Here is a 21,065-nt window from a genome sequence, read left to right on the forward strand (position 1 = left end):
ACACCCTTCCCCTCCAAATATAGATATTCTTAAATGTCTAATTATTGGTTGACCAGTCATGGATAAATTATTTTATTTTATTTCCTGAGATGAACACCAGGATCCATGGTATATAACTCTCTACATCACCCCTTAATTTTTTTATATTTTAGAACTATTAATACTTTGCATTTTCCTGGGCATTTTGAGATTTGTTAAAAAATAAAATTACTGGTTTGAACTACCCACCAGTTAACTCCTTTAAGATTCTGTTCTGTCTTTTGTTATTTATTCAGAATACTGAAATATTTTTCATCATATATATTTTCTGAGCTGCTGTCATCTAGTAGATGAAGATTCTTCATTTTTATCTATTAGGATTCCTGGGGAAAGATTACTTTGAACACATTGCCAAGCAAATGCATCCTGTTTGGCTTTAGTGGGGTAATGTGTATATACTGTATTTGAGTTACAGAAGATTTAGATGCACTGTCAGAAGAGAAATGAAATAGTAGTTTTGAAAGGCAGTTTTTGAAAGGATGAATTTGTAATATCAAGCAGACTGAGGAGATTTTCAGTTTATTACGGCGGGCAGAGAGAGAGAGAGTTCTTTGAATTAGATATGAGTCATTTGGTATCTTGTAGAGACTTTTCTTCACGTATCTCACTGTGTCTGTCTGTCAGAGTTGGTTTGTTGAAGGGCATGAAAGAGGTCTGAGTTTGCATTGTGTTTGCAAAGGAGTATATGATCGCCTTACCGCCAGATCAGCTGTCCTATGTAATTTGCAGGTGTAGTGAATAGACATCTTCTGTGACAAAAGCAACAGATTTTTTTTTATTGACTTAGATTGTATGCATTCCCCAGCAGAAGTGTGCAAATAAGGATAAATAGAGAAGAAACTGTATTTAATGCTCAGACGTGTTACACCTGCTAATAATACCTTCGGTAGTAGCCCAGACCTTGCATAAGCATCTCCAAGTGTGGTAAGAAGTAAACCTGGTTTACATGAGATAATTCAAGAAACTCTTAATGGTCTCTTGGGAAAAAAAGATCCATCCAGTGTTAGCAATTGGTCCAGATTTTCACTAATAAGGGAACCGAATTAGTTTCCAACCTTAGTAATTGTAAAGGCAAGACTTGTGTAGTGATATGTTGATGGTAGCTGGAGATAAACTGAAACTCTGGGCAAAACAGAAAGGCTCTATTTGAATCACAAGTGTTGCCACCTTAGGTTTTTTGAAGGAAAAAGATTTATCCTGTTGTTCCAACCACTGTTGGGGAGGATGGAAAAACAAAACAGAGAGAGGAAAGAGCTACAGTGTGTGACAATGCACCAGAAATCTCAGACTGGCTTAATCTGATTTTGGGGAGAGGATGATGAGAAATGACAGAGGATATTCTCAGTTTGTTGCTTGAATATCACGACTATATGAGTGTAATGAGAGTATGTGAATACATGAATACTTGTGCAGTGGCTTTTCTCCTTCTATAGCACCCAGACATATTGAAAGATCATTATGCTAACTGCCGCATTGGAAACCATTCTTTCCCCCAAGGGATCTAAGAAGGCATGAAAGTTAGTGTAAAAAATACAGAATGTATGAGAGAGAATAAAATGAATATTAGACCTAGTTAGAAAATAATTAGACACATTTACTGCTTCAAATAAAGAATTCTATTTCAGAAAAAAAGCAGTCCCAGGCTCTTGCACACCTTTCCCTCTCTACTTTCTCTCCCTCTTGGTTTTTTTTAGGCCAGAGGTGGGGGAGGGATGCTAAAGCAAAATTTAGGAAAATTATATTTCTCCTACATGAAAGGAAATACAAGAATGTGGGGGATTTGAGTTACAATTTCAACCTTTTATAGAATTTTGTAGATAAACAATATATTTAGAGAAAAATGTGAGCTCTATTTTATCATTTAAGATAAACCCATATTTATTTCAATTCTAATGTGCACTGATACATACATTTGCAAAGGATGAGTAAGCAAAATAAATGTCAACCTCCCTGTTACTGGTTTTCTGTTGGCAGTTTGTCATGGGTATCATGATAGAAGAGTTAGAAGGGATTTGAAGGATGATGAGATCTTGGTTTTACCTCTACAAAATATAGGTGTCATACATTTATATGCAAATGGGAAAATTCTGCTGTGACAAAGGGAGAAAATTGTGTTGGTGCTTTCTGTTTCGAAGAGGTGTTTGATGATTTATCATATTTACTGCAGTATATTGTTTCAGCTAATACCATACCTACTCAAAAAGGTATAAAGTCCTTTCAAATTTCTTTACAATGCTTGTGGTCAGCCTTGCATGAAAAGGCCATTTGTTCTTCCCATATTAAAGCTTGTGCTTTCATGTAGTTCTGAGAATTTCCTATTACTGTAAATTAATTTCACTTCATTAAGTGGTTGGGTCACAGGCAAAGAAATAATAGCAGTCAGAGACACAGGAGATTACTGGTGTGAATAATCGTAAATTGGCACCCACCCGCTTTCTCTCTAATATTGGGAAGAAGCTTCTGGCTGTCAAAGCCATTTCATTAATCAAAAAAGCCTATGAATGTGAACTTTAAAGTTAGACAAGATAAAATCATTATCTACACGAACAATATTTTACAGTGTGGAACAATGGATTCTAGTCCCTCTGGGAGACAGTGACACGACGGTAAAGATTTGGTTTTCTGTGTTACTTTGCTGTTATTTTAGGTCACTTGTGATTATTCAAAGTCATCCACTCAGCAGTGGTACATTATGCATATAGGGCTCAGTTGTGAAGAGATGACTCCAGAGCATGGAGAGTTTATTATTTAGATATTAATTTGCCCTCTCATGTAAATTATTATTTCTTCTGCCAAGATATTTATTAAAGCTGTTGCAGTAGTTTTCTCCCAGAGGAAAAAATGATAAGGTCTAATGAAAATGTTTTAATGAAAACAGATAACTGGTGTTTATTTCATATTCTTTCTCCTAAGCCTTGCCCAATGCTTATTGAAAACAACTGAAGAGAATCCTACTAATTTCAGGAGATTTCTGATCAAAGCACTAATCTCTAAAGAAAGCTGAGGGGAGTCATTTTTCCAGGATCCACCTCCCCGTATAACAAATAGAAAGAATGAAGTAGTATAAAAGGCCCTGAAGAGTATCCTTGGTGCGGGTGTTTTGGAGAGGGATGTAAAACTACCCTTTGAGGAGCAAAGTGGAAAAACTGCAGAGAAGCTGCATGGGGGGTGTTGCAGCTGCAGGCAGCTGCAAACAAATTAGTCAGGCCCCCTGAGCTATTTGAATTGTGGTGGATAGTCCTCCGGCATTTTCTCTGAAACCTTACACGGGCATAACAGTGCTGTGGAGGGGTGTTCCCGCTGCTCTCTTCTTAGCCATCCACACTGCCACCTCTGTGTTTAAAGAAGGGTGTAAATTGCAAATATTGCACTTTCTGCACAGAAGGCAGCTCCTGGTATTGAGTCCGTCTCCTCAGCTTGGAGGTGTACGTGGCACAAAGAATTTCAGAGTCACGGGCCTGGCTGGGAGAGACAGGGAAGGTGTATTTCTATGTATTTCTCTGACGGGGGCTTCTGGAAGCACTTTGATGGTGCAACACGTTGTCAGCTCTGTCAGAGGGTGCAGGCTGGGGAAAAGCTGGCAGGGCTTGCTTTGCTCAGAAAATACTGCATAGTATTAACTGTGTGCCTTTGATTCATCCAGATGGAAGGAGTGGTGATGCTTTGTTCTGAGTTTCTCCTTCTACCCATGCTTGTCATTAGATTACTCCATGAGAAAAGCTTATTGTAAAGATTGATCAGTAATTTATCATTGTTTCTGTCTTATCTGTACCATATATAATATAGATCATGTATCTAAGGGTGGCATAATTACTTAGATAAAGGATAATTCTGCAAATATTTACATATGTAAATTCAAAAGGGGGATTTGTATGAGCCCAATTAGTCATACAATTTAAATCCTATTTATTTAAAAAGTATGGTACTGAAAATTTACATCCATTTTTGAGTTGCTGTCACTTTACTTAAAACATTGAAGGAACTTTGATTTTTGCATGAAGATGTTTCTAACACCTTTTTTTTCCAAGGCTCCTCATTTTCTGTGGTAGTAGTTCAAACAGTGATAAAAAGAAGACATCTCAGTTTATTTCAGTTATTACCACAATTATTCATCTGAGACAGGTTTTGAGACTTCCCCGGCAATAGGATGGAATAGCAAAGCTTAGGATTGTATGTGCCAGTTTCCAAGCTGCACAGGCATGTAACTCAAGAGCAGGATTTGAGAAGCAATCAGTATATTGAACAATTAATCATCAGCTATTAAATGAAAGAGAAAGTTCATATTTAGTAAATTAATTATGCTCGGTAGTCACAGAGAAGGATTCAGGTCCTTGTGAAGCCTGGGAAATCTGTATGATACCCTAGTTGTTTTTAAATTACATTAATAGAAGTCTTTGAAATCCATCCTGGAGTTATGCTTTTTGGTTGCTCTTAATCCATCATGGGTTGTAGTAGTGGAAGTTCAAATGAGAACAGTATAAGAATGTCAGATAGTTTTTTGTCGTTATTGGGGGTGTTTTTGAGCAAGTATAATTTTTCTGATGAATTTATGGCACTCAGCTTGGATGGTAGCTGTACCCTGTGGTAGAGGGTATTTGGAGGGATATATATGTGCAGCTTTTACACAAATAAGACTATGTATCTGTCGTATCGCTAAATGAGAATTGAGGATTGGAAAGAGTAGCTATTCCTGTTTACTGAGGCCAAGAAAAAATGTCCTCCCTATTTTATAACCAGATGGGCAGATGGGGTAGAAAATAATTTTGCTTGGCTTTTGAAAGCTGGTGAAGACGTTTTGCATGTTCATTTTTCACAGCGCAATTTCAGGTGGTGCAAGGTCACACCCCTGAAGAACAGAGAGGGTGAGAGCTGGTGAATCCTGTCATTGGCTCCATCCCAAGTATAGAGGCAGAGCTCTCTGTGCAAGAAGGCTCAAGTATGAGGAGAAAAGGTGTTGGAGTAACCAAAACTGAGTAAAAAAAGCTTGGGTTGGAAATTAAAGTCTTTTTGAATAAACCTTATTAAGCCTAATATATCTTATTTAGCCAACACCCAGAAAACAAGACAGATGCGTGGCTCAAAATACCAGGTTCTGTCTTTTGTTTTAAAAAGAGCAGGAAAATCAATGGTGTGGGGGTTTTGCACAGCTGCCGCAGACTCTTCAGTCTGTCTGGGGAGGCAAGAGGAAAGCGGTGGCATAGAGAGAGAGGAAGAGTTTTATGTTTGTAGAGTTTTATCTACAGATGGGGGCAAATGGCTCCATCTGTCTCTGGGTTTGGAATGGAGGAAGTAGCTGGTGAGGGCTTCAGAATAAAGACTGGTTGAGTACTTGTAATTAATCTGGGAAATAAATCTTTCTCTGCAATAGGGAGTATGGAGTAGCTAAGGGAAAGCAAAATAATAGCATACGATTGTGCTGCAGTCTTCTCGCTTGACTGGTAGTTTTTCTGTTTCAGCTGTGCAACGCAGATAGGTGAGTAATGTCTTGTGCTTGGTGAAAGGGACAGGAAGAAGTCACCTGACAGAGAGACAGCCAATTCTCTCATTTTAGAGAGAATTGCTGAATAGTCTTAATTGAAAAGAAATGGGGAACAATGGGAGGTTAGGGAAGGTGATGTTTGAGGATGGTATGTAGGCTGCTGTGAAAGGCAATTTGCGCAGAGCTCAGCCGTGTGGTATCTCATCTGACACAGCTAACTGGAGTGGTGAAATGTGCTCTCAAAGACAAGGCGATAGTAAATCTAGCGGGGAAATGGCTCCTTGCCACTCGTCGCAGAAGTGTGGCCCTGGGTGGGAAGGGCATCTTTCTCCCAGAAGCAGGGAAATGGTTACGGAAAGGCGTACATATTCAAACCATTTCAAAAGGACCGCCCTCCTCTGTTTTCTTATTCCTAAAGCCACAGAAGGGAGTGAATACATGACATACAGGCAGAAGGGAAACAAACTGTGTGGTCTAATGATTTATATTGATTTCCAGGTAAGTGTATAATTTGACCAATAAATCCTACTTAGATATAGTCAGACTTAAAAATCAATGGCCAAAACATATGCAAACAATTTTTACTTGTTAGCATAGCTACTAATACAGTTCTGCTGTTCTAGATGTTGCAGGTCCCTGGAGCAGTTCCAACAGTGGTTTGCCTACCTGTGTCAGTCTTAGATTTACAATATTTTATTCATGTATATATGGTGTGTCCATCTAACCGCACATATATAATACGGAGTTAATTATTCCTGTACACCAAACTTGAGGAAATTTGCTCATATTTTTCCAGGATTTTTATGATAGGTCTAGGAGTCAGTTTTTCTGAGTCCCTGTTGAGTGTGGTGAGAACACCACCCTGTTTAAACTGCCTTTTATGCTTGGAGCTGGATGGTTTGGATGTTGCTGCTGGTCTGGTTTTCTTCCCTCCATTTTCCTTTTTCTGTTTGTTTTATGAGCCTGTCCCCAGACATCCGTGTGAGTATACGTATATGTGGGAGTATATCCACACAACTGTGCACGCACACAAACACACGTGTATATCTACCCAGGGAAGGGCAGGGTGGTCTGGATTGTGGCTGGATAATTTTGGCTATGAGCTTCAGATTCATGAAAGAAAAATACTTCTGGCACCTTCAGCCATTCAGTTGAAAACAATAAAACCACAGGCTTAGGAGTAGCTGCAGATGTGACACAATAGGATATAATTTGCAAGTGCAAACTTGCACTGATATTCTTGTAAGTTAAGGTTTTGTTTTCAGTTTCAATGCTGTAATGGAGAAAGCCATAAAAGGCACAGATTTATGTGCATAGCTGAGAGTACGCATCTTTAAAGCACTCTTCAAGCAGAGATACCAAATGGGACAATGGTAAGAATGCGTTTCTGGTGCAGGCTTCTGGGACACTGACAGAGTACCTCTAAGTGTGTGTTGTCTTTTCCCTCTTCTGGAGCAGAAAGCAGCAGGTTCAGCACATCCTTTGCTGTGATGAATCCTTCTGATGTTACTGAAGGCAAGAAAGGATACAGATTTTTAAAGCAGTGATTGCTGTTGAAGGCCTTGAACAAGGACAAGTGACTTGAGCTCCTTGTTCTGCCATGTGTTGTGTGCGACGTTTATCGTGCACTAGATCTCTCTGCCTTAATTTCCAACTGCAAAAAAGATCTAATAGTACTAAATTATTATTATCTTTTTTCTTCTCCATTCTATTGAAAAGTCTTTTTATACCATCTTGGGGCTCACCAGTTTGGGACTAGTACCAGCCTGATTTGAACACCGCACATAGTAGAAGGTGTGTGGGTTTTTCCCTTCCCCAGCACTCTCTCATACCGAATTTCATCAAGAAAGTAGAGTCTAAGATTTCTTTGCTTATGTTTGCTGTGTATTTGTTTGTAATAGATAGTCTTTTGCCAGGACCTGTTAACTGAGTTACTTTACCAAATCATATGCACTAACTGGCTTTTAATATAATCTTCTAAATCCATCAGTTTTGGAGGATTTGAAGCAGTATTTGAGAGACAAAAGACTCCTGAGAATGAAATCTTGTCCCCCTTGACTTGAACGGAGCTAATATTAATCCCATATTACAGTATTAATTCTTGAATCATATGGTTTCCATGGAATAGCATCTTTTTTTTTAATCTGAGTTCTTCAGAGCTGAAGTAATCAGTCTTCTCAGCCCTAAATTCAGAAAATAGCAATTCAGCTACCTAAATAGACTTTGAAGAATGAGTTCCTTTTCTTTGACAGTCAAGATTTAGTAAATAATAAAGATTATCATAGACAATCCTTATCACAATGGTAAAGGATTACTGCTTTTGTACTTATTGCGTTAAAAAAATAGAACACCTTAATCTTTTAAAAACAATTTGGGTTTGGAAAAATGAATTGCATTGAAGCTGACAAGATGCTTGCCAAGTTTCAGGAGATGCAATTTGGAACGTCTGAGATACTAAACCTTGAATGCCTGAGTTCCTAATAGAAAGAGGGACTCAATATTAACTCTTTCAGCTCTGCTGTAGTCTATAATGTATAAAGTGCATTTTTTTGTGTCTTATAAAAAACAGGAGGCTGCTGCTGGGTTTCTGTACTGTCTCAGGGGCACAAGATGAGAAATGACTCCTGGCTTACTTGGTCGGGCGCCCTGAGAACAGACGCCGCCATAATACATAAATATATATTCCATAATCACTCATAAACTGATCATGCACTCTCTTGAAATTGAACTTTGTCTATTTTGGCCTGCCACTGCCATTGTGAGATGAATTCAGAATCTCACCATAATACTTAGAAACCTTTGTATTCTCAGCCAGAATATATCTGTGACTCTACTTATATCCGTATGTCTGTGCTAGCATAGGCACATGAGTTTAGCAATTCGGATACTTTGATTTTTATCCTCCTGAGTGTCCTGGTTTCAGCTGGGATAGAGTTAATTTTCTTCCTAGCAGCAGGCATAGTGCTGTGTTTTGGATTTAGTAGGAGAAGAATGTTGATAACATGCTAATGTTTTTAGTTGTTGCTGAGTACTGCTTATGCTAGTCAAGGACTTTTCAGCTTCCCATGCTCTGCCAGGCGCACAAGAAGCTGGGAGGGGGCACAGCCAGAATAGTTGACCCAAACTGCCCAAAGGGCTATTCCATACCATATGGCACCATGGGCAGTATAGGAACTGGCGGGGGGGTGGCCAGGGAGCAGCGATCGCTGCTCGGGAACTGTCTGGGTATCGGTCGGCGGGTGGTGAGCAATTGCATTGTGCATCACTTGCTTCGTGTATCATTATTATTATTATCATTATTATACTGTTACTATTAGCATTACTATTTTCCTTTATTTCAATTGTTAAACTGTTCTTATCTCACCCCAGGAGTGTTTCTCACTCTTACTCTTCCAATTCTCTCCCCCATCCCATCGGGGTAGGGGGAGTGAGCGAGCGGCTGCGTGGTGCTTGGTTGCTGGCTGGGGCTAAACCATGACACTGAGGTACTTACTATAGTACTTGAAACACAGCAAGCATATTGTCTTATGGTTGTGCTACTAAACTATCCAAACTTAAACTCTACTCTCAACTTGCTAGTGAATACAGGAGTCTCTCTCTGTGGTAGTAATACCTTCTTACTCTATTGACATTTCAGCTGATACGTCTTAGGGCCTAATTGTTCATGGGTGCACAAATTGCTAGATCACAGACGATCAACCTCTAATAAGCCTCTGGTGTTTTTCAAACTGATGAAGTCTCAAATAATAGCAAACTTTTTTTTTGTTGTTCTCTGACTGCATGACTTTATTTTTCATAGTAGTGAATTTCACCATAATTATGTTATCTGGTTTCAGAAGTCATAATCTTTTTAAATGCTCTCTAAATACCTCTGTATTTATCATACTTCCTAGTTTCCTATCATAGTTAATTCCTTTAACAATATTTGCCAGGATCATTACTGATAATATTAAATAACCAGCTAAAGCTCTCAGGTTCAAAAGGAGTAACTGATGAGAAAACAGGATAACTGAAAAGCTCAAAATGTAAAGATGGCAGAGGAAATTTGGGGTTTCTTTAAGGTCCTCTCTTATGAAGCTAGGAACCTTGTCTGTACTTAGCTTGTTTAACTCATGACTGTGCTATCCAACAAGATCATTTTTTTTTTTTCCTTTGGCTTTAAGATTTTAAAATTTATTAGATGCACACCACGCCTGCAGAACTTTTTAATAGGTAAGTGTTATTCTTCTGTATTCGACTTTGACTGTAGGGCCACTCTCCCAGGAAGTCTTTCTTTCCTCTACTATAGTGCCCCCACATTACACAGGTCCGGTCTGTCTTACCATGATGGCCCTGTTTATTTCTTTGTTGTCTGTTATCTTGCTATAAATATAATTCCATTTCTGACTATAATGTCATCATATTTGTATTCTTCTTATTGCTATTTTTACATCTTGCACTGCCCTCTCTCTTTGGGTGTAGATGTTAGTATAGCTTCATTAACATATTTTTAGTCTCACAAATTAAAAGTAGTTTTAGAGACTGTGAGCCCTGTGTGCTCTTTAATATTTAATTTTTTTCTAGTACTTTCAGACTTAGCCCCCTCAAGGCCAGCACTGAAAGTCTTATCTGAAAGAATCACCTAAGAAAGATCTGTTTTAATGAGAACACTTCTCAGTAGTTACACTTACTGTTTCTTTTTACCACAAGCCTTTTTTCTGTCTGTTCATCTTCATTAGCTACATCCTACTTTAATTTGCACTGTGCATCTGTCTCGCCTGTGTATAAATATTACTCTGTCCAGCAGTAACCTTACAATGACACCTAACCTAAGTGAACAAAGATACTTTTTTTTTTTTAAATACTTATTTCTTTTCTGCCTCAAGGCTGTGTTTCTTGTCCTAGCTTGCTGACCTCTTCCTTCTGTGCTCTCTGATGACAGGCCAGTCAATTTGTCCCTCATGCAATTCAATGGTTCCTGGGATTGTGTGCATCTCCAATCTTCTCAGTTTTATTTTTGCTTCATCTGGTTTGCGATTGCTTCCTACCTCCCCTGTCTCCTTTCCCCTCTCCTTCATTTATGTTTTTTAATCTTCTCTATGTTGTCCTCATCACCCATAGGTCTCAGCCCTTGGATTTTATCTTCCTCTGTGCTTGTGGGGTTTGTCTGGTCTCTTTTTTTGCTAGTCTGTTTGCTCTATGCAGCATTTATCTTTCTATGTGCAGCTATCTTGCCCTGTTACCAACTCTTTCTCTTGCCGTATTTGATCACTCCTCTGTCTTGTCTTTGTGCTCACATGCTCCAAGTCTTTCTGTCTGCAGGTATTTACCACTCACTTCATGCCAAATTAATATTTTCTCGTTTCCTCTGTGTTGTCTTCAAAAAATTTCTAAGTTTCTCCCATGTCTCCAGATGTATGTCTAGTCCTTAGTTGTTCTCTTCCATGATTTCTATCAGGTGAGAGCATTATGTTCCCATCAAGTAACCACTTGAGGCGGTGTCTTTATTCAGTTTTTTTCAGCTAGCAAAGTTTATTGTCACTTTCTTTTGAATCTCCTATGAAAAGAGATGTAACCTTGATATAAAAATATGGTCCATTCTGATATCATCTTTCATCCATCCTCTCTTTATCATTACATTTAACTCACACAAACTTCCCATTTTGACACCTTCTGCTTATTGACTTTCCAAGACACTGTCTTTTTAAAATTTTCCTTAGGTAAAGCCTTTTCTTTTTAAAGTTTTGCAGTTAAACCACTCATCAGCCATAGCTGAAGATGCCTGCAATATGCTCTCAAACACATTGCCTTTGTCTTACTCAAAAGTTCAGTGTGGCACAGTAGATTCTGCAGACCGGGAAATTTGACCACACCACAGACTTTATGAACAAAGCTATCATCAGCTAATAGACTTGGTTCCTGTTTCCATCTGCCATAGATTTTCCCTCAAGGAGGATGAATTTCATGCCAAATTCCCTGTTCAGCACTATTTGTTGTATTGTTACACAACATGTTGCTTTCACTTTATCTTCAGGAAAAGAAATTAACATCTGTTGGATGCTTTCATATATTAGCCTGAAATCTGAATCCCTTTTCAAGGGATATATGTTGAAACAATTTTTGTTTTCTAGTCATAGTTTGTCACAAACGCCATTGCTAAATTAAAAACTGTGTTCATCCCATAATATTTGTTGATTATTGGTTTTTTTTCCCCTCAGCTGGTCATAAGATGCTTAAAAAAATAGACTCATGGTCCTCTATATAAATCATTCTGCATAAATGATGCACCTTATAGTGTACTTTATTTTTTGTCAGGGATATGTAGGCTACTTTATTAGATGTAATGGAAGTTTCCATTGCGAATCCTTTCATACCTGCATGGATGGAATAATAGAAATCAGTGGTAAGTATAGTATATCACAAGTCAAACATGCTAAGATTTTAAAATTAAAAACCTATTAGTTTGACTTTTTTCTTTCTCTCGATTTGTATGGAAGCTCAGGTACATGGAAATTCTAACACAAATCTGTGTTTTGTCTAAATTCTACCTCAGAAACAATGGGAAGAAAATTGCAGTAGTTAAAATGCTAAAAATGATTTGGTTTCAAGAACAGAATCAAGATATAATCTGTAATGAATGCTGGTTTCCCTGGAGTCAGAAGATAAGCTGTTGCTCCAGACAATGTAGAAAGGTTCATTCTCAAAAAAACCATTTGTCTATAACTTTGCAAACACTATGTGAGCTTGTGTTGGTTAGATGAAGTGGAAATTGTTTCAAAGGATGAAATACGTATTTTTAAATTAATAACTTTGCCATACTCTTCTGAATAAGTGTATGCAAGTATTTAGGAAAAGTAAGTATATTTTCTAGTCAAATCTGCTCATGCCCCATTACTGTAATATATATTTTTAATATAATTCTCGCTGCCAAAGATAAAGCTGATAAAGACTGGCAGTAATGAGGTAGCCACGAGGGCTCCAGCACATCTCCGCAAGCTTTGAGAAAGTGTGGATGCAAAACATCACAGGTTTTGGCCCAAATGGTGCATATTTGAACACCTACATGGGAGAAAAATCTGTGAACAAAAAGTGAACTTATTTGTGCCTGCTTCTCATTGGTCTTGTGCTGTATATGTACTCAGTTCTAGGTGACTGCTGGCTTTGCTTGCCTTTGTTTAGCCTGTAAGGCTCTTTGCATAAAGTCGTTAAGACTGTGGCCATGCAAAGGGAGAGTTAGCCCTTCCGTTACCAACCTGACTGCTCCCCAAATGTTTCTTTCCTCTTAGAGCAGCCTGAAACAGTTATCGCTTGACAAGCACAGAGAGGCCAATATCCTCATGCAGTATAAAGAAAAGCAAATATTCTTTCCTCTTGGCAGAACTGATCAGGAAGAATCTTGTGGTTTGAGATGGTTAAGGTGATCTTAAGGTGTTCTTTAGTGCTCACACAGCCTGTGGCACTGTTTGTGCATGCAAAATGCACTATGACTGACAAGAAGGTCCTCAGACCTGTAAGAATTTTCCTTTATTTATGTATTTATTTTGCAATTTAAAATAAGAGTGCTGTAGGCAGAAAAGGACTGGTTTGAAAGTGATTATGTTTGAGGCAGAGGCAAGACTAGTGTCATCTTCTTTCCTTTAAAACCAGACAGGATTTTTAAGGAATTTAAGAGAAGAGACTGCATGTATGTGAACAGATAAAAAGATGGATAACAGACAGGGGTAACCTTTGATGTGGATATACCTTTCCAAGTTCACAGAGTTTAAAAATCCATAACCTGTGTAAAGTAACAGCCTCGCAGTGTGATTGGCAACTTTGTGCCAGAGGCGATGAATCAGTATTAAAACCATAAGTTCATGAAAATTGAAGTGGTCTCTTGACCCTGTAGCTGGTTCTCTCAGTTCAGAATTTCTGCTGCGATGATTCTGGGAGCTTTAGCTATCATGCTGTCAAGACAAAGCATACTTCTTTTAAAAGAGGGAATTAGGAATGTGTAAGTTGTGTTTTCAGAGTTTGGTGTTGTGTGCATGTTAGAAAGCTAAGAAATTTGCATCTTTTTTAGTGATATAGCTACCATCTGCTGTTTGTACCTACAAAAAGATCAAACTCTGGAAAACTCTGTGCAAAGTTTAAGGTATTGTTTCTGAGTAGAGCTGAGAGAGTACAGTGTACGAGACTGGTGGTATATACTGAAATGTGCTATACCCTGACTGTGGAATGGCTACTCCGAGAAGAGAGAGCAAGCATCCATGCTGAAAATAGGTTTATTTACTAAGGGTCTGTGCCTGACAAGCCATTTTCAACCTTCATACCTATATCTAGTCAACCCCATGTAGGCATTCCAAACAAACAGAAAACTTAAACTGCTAAATTGTTTCAGGTTATTTCTTCTCTTAATGGGAGGCAGGAGGAGAACGAAAGCAAACCAACCAAAAAAATACAAGCTCCAAATGCTGGCCAGCTCTAATGAATTTTAGTTTCTTCTCTGTAGTTTAAGTCTTTCAGGAGTACTGCTCTTAACAAAGCATTACAAAATCGTCTATAAAACGGTGAGCTTTTAAATAGAATACACATGTACAAATCTGTTATCTTCCAAAAGAAATTCAGTGTCTAAGTGAGCAAGAATTAGTTATTTTTTTCAAAGATTTCATTGGGTCTTCAAAGTCAACTCAGCATGTGGCTTTAGTAAAATTTTAAGTAGAAGATTTCTGAGAGGTTATGTTCTTTAGTTAACACTAAATTTATGTCTTTACAGAAATGTTGCTTTCTGACAGCTGTGCAATTATCTGGTGTCACCACTGTGCCACATAGTTAAATGGTCAACAGTTACCATGTTTATAAATAGCATGTGACATTTGAGCTTTGGAAAGTAAATTCTTACTGAATACTTTTGGAAGAGTTCCATATACGGTACTTTTATGCGTCATTCAGTGGAATATGCATTAAACGGAATGGCAACAGAGATTGAATATAATAAGCATTACCTATAAATGGGAATAAGATTAAGCAGAAATCCCAAGGCATTACATTGAAATGATTAAGGCTAAAACAGTAGGCAATGCCACTTATATTACAGTAGTTACTCAAGAACGTTACTGCCATGTAGCCAGGAGAAGTTGCAGTGTATAGTTCCTCCCTCTCTTATAATTTTCTTTATCTCCAATGTTTCTCTTGATTAACATCAAACTTTTACGTAGGTTTTCTCCAGTGTAGTTTTTTTCTGTTCACCTATGGCCTAAGGAAGAGGCAGCTAAGTGCAGTACAAACTTTAAAATATATTATTGGTATATTTCAGTTTTGGTTATTATCAAATCACATTGTGCAAAATGTCATGTACACCTTCTAATTAGCATTCATCAACAGTAGGGGGGTGTGCTAAAAACTGGTGAAGGTTTGTGTCATATTTACTCCTGTTTGAGTGAAATGTCTTATTAGCAACTGAAAATGGAACTCAGTTATGGAAGGTGGTTGGGAATTTGCTTGGGATGTATTTTCCTGTTTTTCCTCTTTTTCTTCCCTCCCCCCCCTTTTCTTTTTTTTAAATCTTTTTCCTTTTTTCCCCCCATCTCTCTTTTTTTCTCCATCTTTTTATTTTTTGCCCCTCTTTTTCTTTCTTTCCTCTTTTTTTTCTTTTTATTTCTAGGAAGATGTTCAGAAACAGGAAGAATATAGAATTTCTGGTAAAAGCTTTTTATTAAAAGTACAAATTCTTCATGGAGAATGATGTTCATCAAGAAAGGGTCAGGTTCAGTGGATTTTCTGATCTAAAAAAGTATGTCATGGAACCTCTTTAAATTCCCATTTTACCATTTAGAGAAGGAAGAATTTCATATTTCACTTTGAAATGATATTTATAAAATGTATATTTTATATATATATACACACACATATATATACATATATATATACACATATATGTATATATATACACATGTGTATATATATATACATTTATATATAAATGAGAAAAGTAAACTTACAGTCCTGATTCAGTTTACTGCAACTGAATTTTTTTCTCTTCAAGATTCTTAGTCCAAAATGTCTTAGTTTTATGACTGTTCATCTAGAGTTGGCATATTGTACGGTGGTCTGGAAAATTTCATTTTAATCCATGTACTAATGGTATCATTACCAATTAAGCTTTAGAAACAGTATCAGTTTGGAGTATTCTTTAGTACACTATAAGTATTTTAAGGAGATTTTTTTAAAATTATCTTTATAAATACTTCACTGTGGCTAGTATTGCTTGTTTTATTTATTTATTTTTAGTCTGTTAAACATTATAGGAGTTATGGTCTTCTGGAGATACTGACCCAAGAGGTATTTATTTAAAACGCAAAGGAAAGGAAGGTTCTAATGAAGTGAGAGAATTCCAGTACAGAGAAATTGTTTTTCTGTGAAGTTCTATTACCTATGCAAGTCACTCCTGGATGCGAACTGCACTATTTTAATTGAAGAAGTTTCTAAATATAAATCAGGTATCTAGGGGATATACACTGAACCCATCTGCTCTACCAGAATTGACTTTTTCATATCTCCTATCTTAACTTATTTGTATCCAAGACATACGCAAAGCTCCACAGTTAAACAGGTGCACTTTGATATTATCCAATTAATTACAGTCAGATGTATTGCATTGGAAACTTGGTCTGTATCTCTTTGGGATCTAAACCAGTTCCCTAGGATGTTTTTCTGGACATTTAAATCAAGAACAAAGCCATTTTTAAAAATATGAGTCCATCTCCTGCAATGAAAGTCAGCAGCTGGAGCTAGGTTTGGCTCAAGCTTACAAAATGCTATAAAGAAGGTAGTGACTTTTTTTTTTTTCCCCTATTGCTGTTTTACGATAATAGATTTCAAAATGGTTCTGAAGCAGTTTTCTTATTTCTTTTGGGGGAAGAAAAGACATTAGTTAAATAATTTCTTCAAGGATGTGAAGCGAAAAAAAAGCTGATTTTCATGGGCTACAACCTTGCTTGGGACACTAACAGTTTGGGAAACAGTTTTGTTTTGAAACCTGTCCAGTGGCAAATGTAAAGTGAGCAGGTAATGAATTAATTGTAAGGGCTGAGACTGATCCTTTATGAAAGATTTGTAAAGAGCTGAGATTTAAACATGATTACTTCCCCAAGCCCTTCTTTAATTATACCTTCATTATGAATAATAAAAAAGAAAAAAAAGAAAAAAGAGAAAAAGAGGTTTATCTGTATTTGTCATGCTGGTTGCTTTAGAAATTTGAAGGGAGAGATGACAAATGACCTTAAAAGGACCAGAGATTCATGATGTTTGCCTGTGATGAAGGTATATCTGATTTTTAAGCTGATTTCATAGTAGTAAAGCTGATATTGAGCATTTTCTAACCTTGTCCCCCACCACCCTGGTCTCTAGAAAGAACTCGGGTGTCCTGCAGGCTCTTTCTTCAGACGCTCACTGGCTAGCTCGCTCTGTACCTGGTTTTCTGCTGTAAGCGGCGTGGGTCTGGCGGCTGGCAGTCTGTCCGCTTGGCAGGGGTCTGCGGTGGGGTTACAAGCTGGAATACAGCCGCATAGGAGGAGCTTCATAACGGGGCCTCATTCCCGGAGCCGTGGTCTCAAGGTGGTTGGGGGTATCTGCCACTGCCTCCACGGAGCACTCGCCGTGTTGCAGGTGATCTCTGCTACCAGCTGTAACTACTCATTGGTTGGCAACAACTTTGGGTTTGTGTTCTTTTGGGGTCTCTTAGGAGAACTCTTTCTGAATTCTTTTCTAATTGTGAACTCCCCAGTTTACCCTGTCATTCATTTTTTTTCCAGAAAGCTATGATGCTCTTTATCCTCACCATTAAGGTAAAGGATGTGCAAGCAATACCCTTTGCTACTTTGATATCCCTCCTAGCAAAACTCTCTGGTGGTTCTTTTATACCATGGATTTCAGGGTGGCAGCCCTTGTTTCCATAAATGTAGACACAACAGGACCACCTGTGTTTGCCACCTGCAAGGCATTTCCTTCTAGGACCCTGGGGCTGGTTATGGGGCTTCCAGACATTCCTACTGCCTGTCCCCCTGGGTACACAGTAAGGACACAACAGGTTTGTAACTACAGCACAGATGCATGTAAGCCTAAACTCTTCAGCACACCCTGCTGTCACTAGAACAGTTTGCCTGTGTCTGTCTGAACACCCACCAGCACCTCTAAGTTGTGTCCAGCCACTCATCCCTACGTTCCTTTCTACACGGTTTGCTCTTTGCTGTTAATACCAAGGCGCTGGCCCTGGCAAAGCAGCCAGGTATTGTGGAAAAGAGCCCTATAACTAGCCAGCCATTATACCCTTGGAAATGTTTTCAGTTTCAGATTTTTTGAGAAGGTCAGGAAAGGATTGTTTCTGTTCTTTTTTTTTTTTTTTTTCTTCCCTTCTCTGCAGAATTGCTTTATTTCTGAACATAGCAGTATTTATTGCTTACTTTCCTAACTTCTCCTTTTAGTCCTGCAACTGCCATTAGATAAAATAATGAACCGAGTTACTTATTCATAAAGGCAATGTAAATATTTGTTCTCTGCTGTATTCCAATAAAATAATGTTGTCATGGATTATTGGCAGTAAATTATTTTAAGTTATACATTTAAAAGTAAACAAAGCCATATACATGAAAATATCTTTGATCATTTTTCATGAAGCATCTTATTCTTTTATCATTATTGGTATGAGATCTGAAATCTTAATGCTTGCATTTTGATTTTCAGCGTCCCCCTATTTCATTTCTATTGCAAATGCTTTCTACTGAGAAATTACAAACAGTTTTCTACATTCACTGCTCCCCTTCCCCTCTTCCCAGTCTGGTCTGATCCTGATAATATAATTTATGTTGTCCTTAATAGTGGTCCACTGAGTGAATTATAATTCTGTTGTTTGGGTTCTGCATTTTAACATTTGGCTGTTGAAATGTAGTTGGGGAGGAAGAAAGGCATAGAGTCTCAAAACCCCCTCTTTTTTCCAAGTTTGTAGATGCTATTTGCTAGTCTAAGAGAAAATAAAGGGAAGATGGATGCTCTTTAATTTCCAGTGCGCTGTTTATCTCAAAAGCAGATTTTCTATTTGATAGAAATGTTGTGAGGCATTACTCCCAAGTGTCAACCAGACCCTATGTACATACAGAGTATATAAAAAATGGGGATATTTTGTACCTATATTAATAATTTTTCCACAAAAAAACCCTTAACATATTTTAGCACGAGTCCTGTCCCAATAGATGGCAGAGCTTTTCCTCAGCCACAGTGATCACACAAATTCCTAGCCTACTTTCTTTAATATAGGGTGCATATATGAAATAGGCTGTAATAGATCCTTCAGGATGTTCCGTAGACAATTTTTTTTTCTTTTTGAATGGATGGAGGCACAAGCTTGAACAAATGGTAAGATCTTGAACAGCTTGAATAATTAAAAACTAATTAAAAATGGGTGACCATAATCTCGCAAGTGCTGATACTTTTTCCTCTTTAAAGGAACTCCATAACTTACAAACATGTAATTTCTTTCTTATTCTGAGAATTGTGAATAAATTGGCTTATGATATCACAGTTGTCCAGGACCTTGCTCTTCACACTGCTTAACTTCCATGAGCCTCCAGCAATACACCTCCAGTACACCAGTGCTATCAGAAGGATGAAAACTCTGAGATGTGTATTTCAATAGTTAATTTTAGGATTCTGCAAGTCTGTAAATATGGTCCAAAATCTGAAGCACAAAATGCACGAAGTTTCTGCTTCCTCTCAGCATGTCTGGATTTAGAATAATGCTTCATGCTATGTGTTGTAGCTCTAAACAGAAGATATTTACAGATATTTAAACTTGCCTACCTATGGTTATGTTTCTAAATACATTTCAGACTTTTAGAGTGCAGAGCCGTTGACTTCTGTAGGAGGTGCTGAATGGTCTAGCACTCTGATGACTAAAGATAAACCCTTAGCAACCCAAATTTAGGCACCTCATTTTAAAAACTTTGGCCCAGCTATGTGAACCCAGAAGAATGAGTTACAATAATTCATTTCAAATTCCCTGGCTCTTGCAGCTCCCCAGACTTAGCATTTATTCATACAAATTGCTCAGTGTTGCAGATAAATCACAAAATGTAGCCAATGCAATAACTCTGCACCTGAGCATTATTTAGTTCTGCTTTGCTAGTGTTGGCAGCCCTTTGCTTTTCCTCTATATGTTACAGCACCTGGCTATTTTGGCTGTGTCTGAGTATGTTAGAGGGGTGAACAGGGAGAAAATCTACAAGTTTTTGCCCTCGCTTTCAGTACTGCTAGCTTTCCTGATAGCTGCTATTCTTCAGTTAGGTGGTCAGTTTAATTTTCCTGCCAACTCAAAAGAAACGCAAGGGAGACAATTTTTCACTGCATGCTTAGGAGAGGATTATCTTGTCAGAAGTGTTGTCTCTAGTGGTTCTCATCTGCTTTGACACCAGGGAGAGTTAATTTCCCATAATGCTGTTTATGATGATGATGAGAAATACTGTGCCCTGTCTGTGTTGATTTTTCTGTTTCAATTTCTTTGTGGTTTCTCTTTTGGAATTTTTGTCTCTTTAAAGGAGTACTTCACCTTGTGGGCATGAGAAATAGATTGAGGTATGTGTGTAGCCCACAATTTTCTCTTAGGTTTGTGTAGGCTGCACAAATGAGTAACGTTTTAAAACACAGTTACTTAGGCAAGTAATTTGTACCTTTTTTTTTTTTTTTAACTATAAACTAAGCATAATGTTAAAAATATTGGTGTTGGCTACTTAGCCAGTTTTTGGTTCGTTTTTTGCTAGGATCAGGTAACAGTACTCCCTTTGCCTATATTAAGGATGGATATCTTGTCATTTCACTGCAGCCTTATAAGTCATGGGTGTTTATTCTAAGGCAGTCATCTGTAGTCAGTGTCATGAGAGAAGGTGATTCATCCCATCTGACGATAAATATCTGAGAGGCTTATTATGCAAATGTGTTCTGGAGAGGAAGGTGGTTGATAATGTTCCTGACCAGCCCAGTGCCACAGCCTACAGAGAATCTCTGTACCGGTGCAATTGTTTTTGAGGCCACACACAATGAATAGGGTGCGGGAATTATCCAGGTTAAAAAAGAGTAACTGGAAGTATTTTGTTCATCGGTATTTGTTTTGTTAACCAGGTTCATTTCAGTGATTCATAGGGCCATTTATAACACAGCGTTAAGAATATCTGTTCAATAAATGGGGTCATATTGGCACAGAAGAAAGAATTGGTTGAAGGCAGAGACATTCAAAACTTTGTGTAATGAACTGCCTCCTGAAACACATGTGTATGCTGGGACTTTCCTGTTTTATTAGATGAGATGAATCCACAATAGCTGTTTAACTGTGTGTTAAGCAGGACATTAGCAATATCATTATCACTGTAGTCCACACCTCTTGATGCTTGATATTGCTTTATTAGACTATATAAAGTATCTTGAAGTGAGCTTCTCTGTGTCAAACAAAGAGGGCAGTAGAAACTTCTATGTATATTGCCAAATCCTTCCACTGAGGTCCTCAGTACTAGTAGTGCTGTTTGTGCTCGCAGTCTTTCCCAAT

General features: G+C 37.9%; 1 protein-coding gene across 3 annotated transcripts in view; it reads left to right on the forward strand.

Annotated features, from left to right (window-relative positions):
- The window catches only part of GRID1 (glutamate ionotropic receptor delta type subunit 1), a 543,067-nt gene that overhangs the window by 396,208 nt on the left and 125,794 nt on the right, over window positions 1-21,065 (forward strand). The window lies entirely within an intron of this gene.

This window comes from Pelecanus crispus, chromosome 10 (assembly GCF_030463565.1).
Source record: "Pelecanus crispus isolate bPelCri1 chromosome 10, bPelCri1.pri, whole genome shotgun sequence".
NCBI classification, from domain to species: Eukaryota; Metazoa; Chordata; class Aves; order Pelecaniformes; family Pelecanidae; genus Pelecanus; species Pelecanus crispus.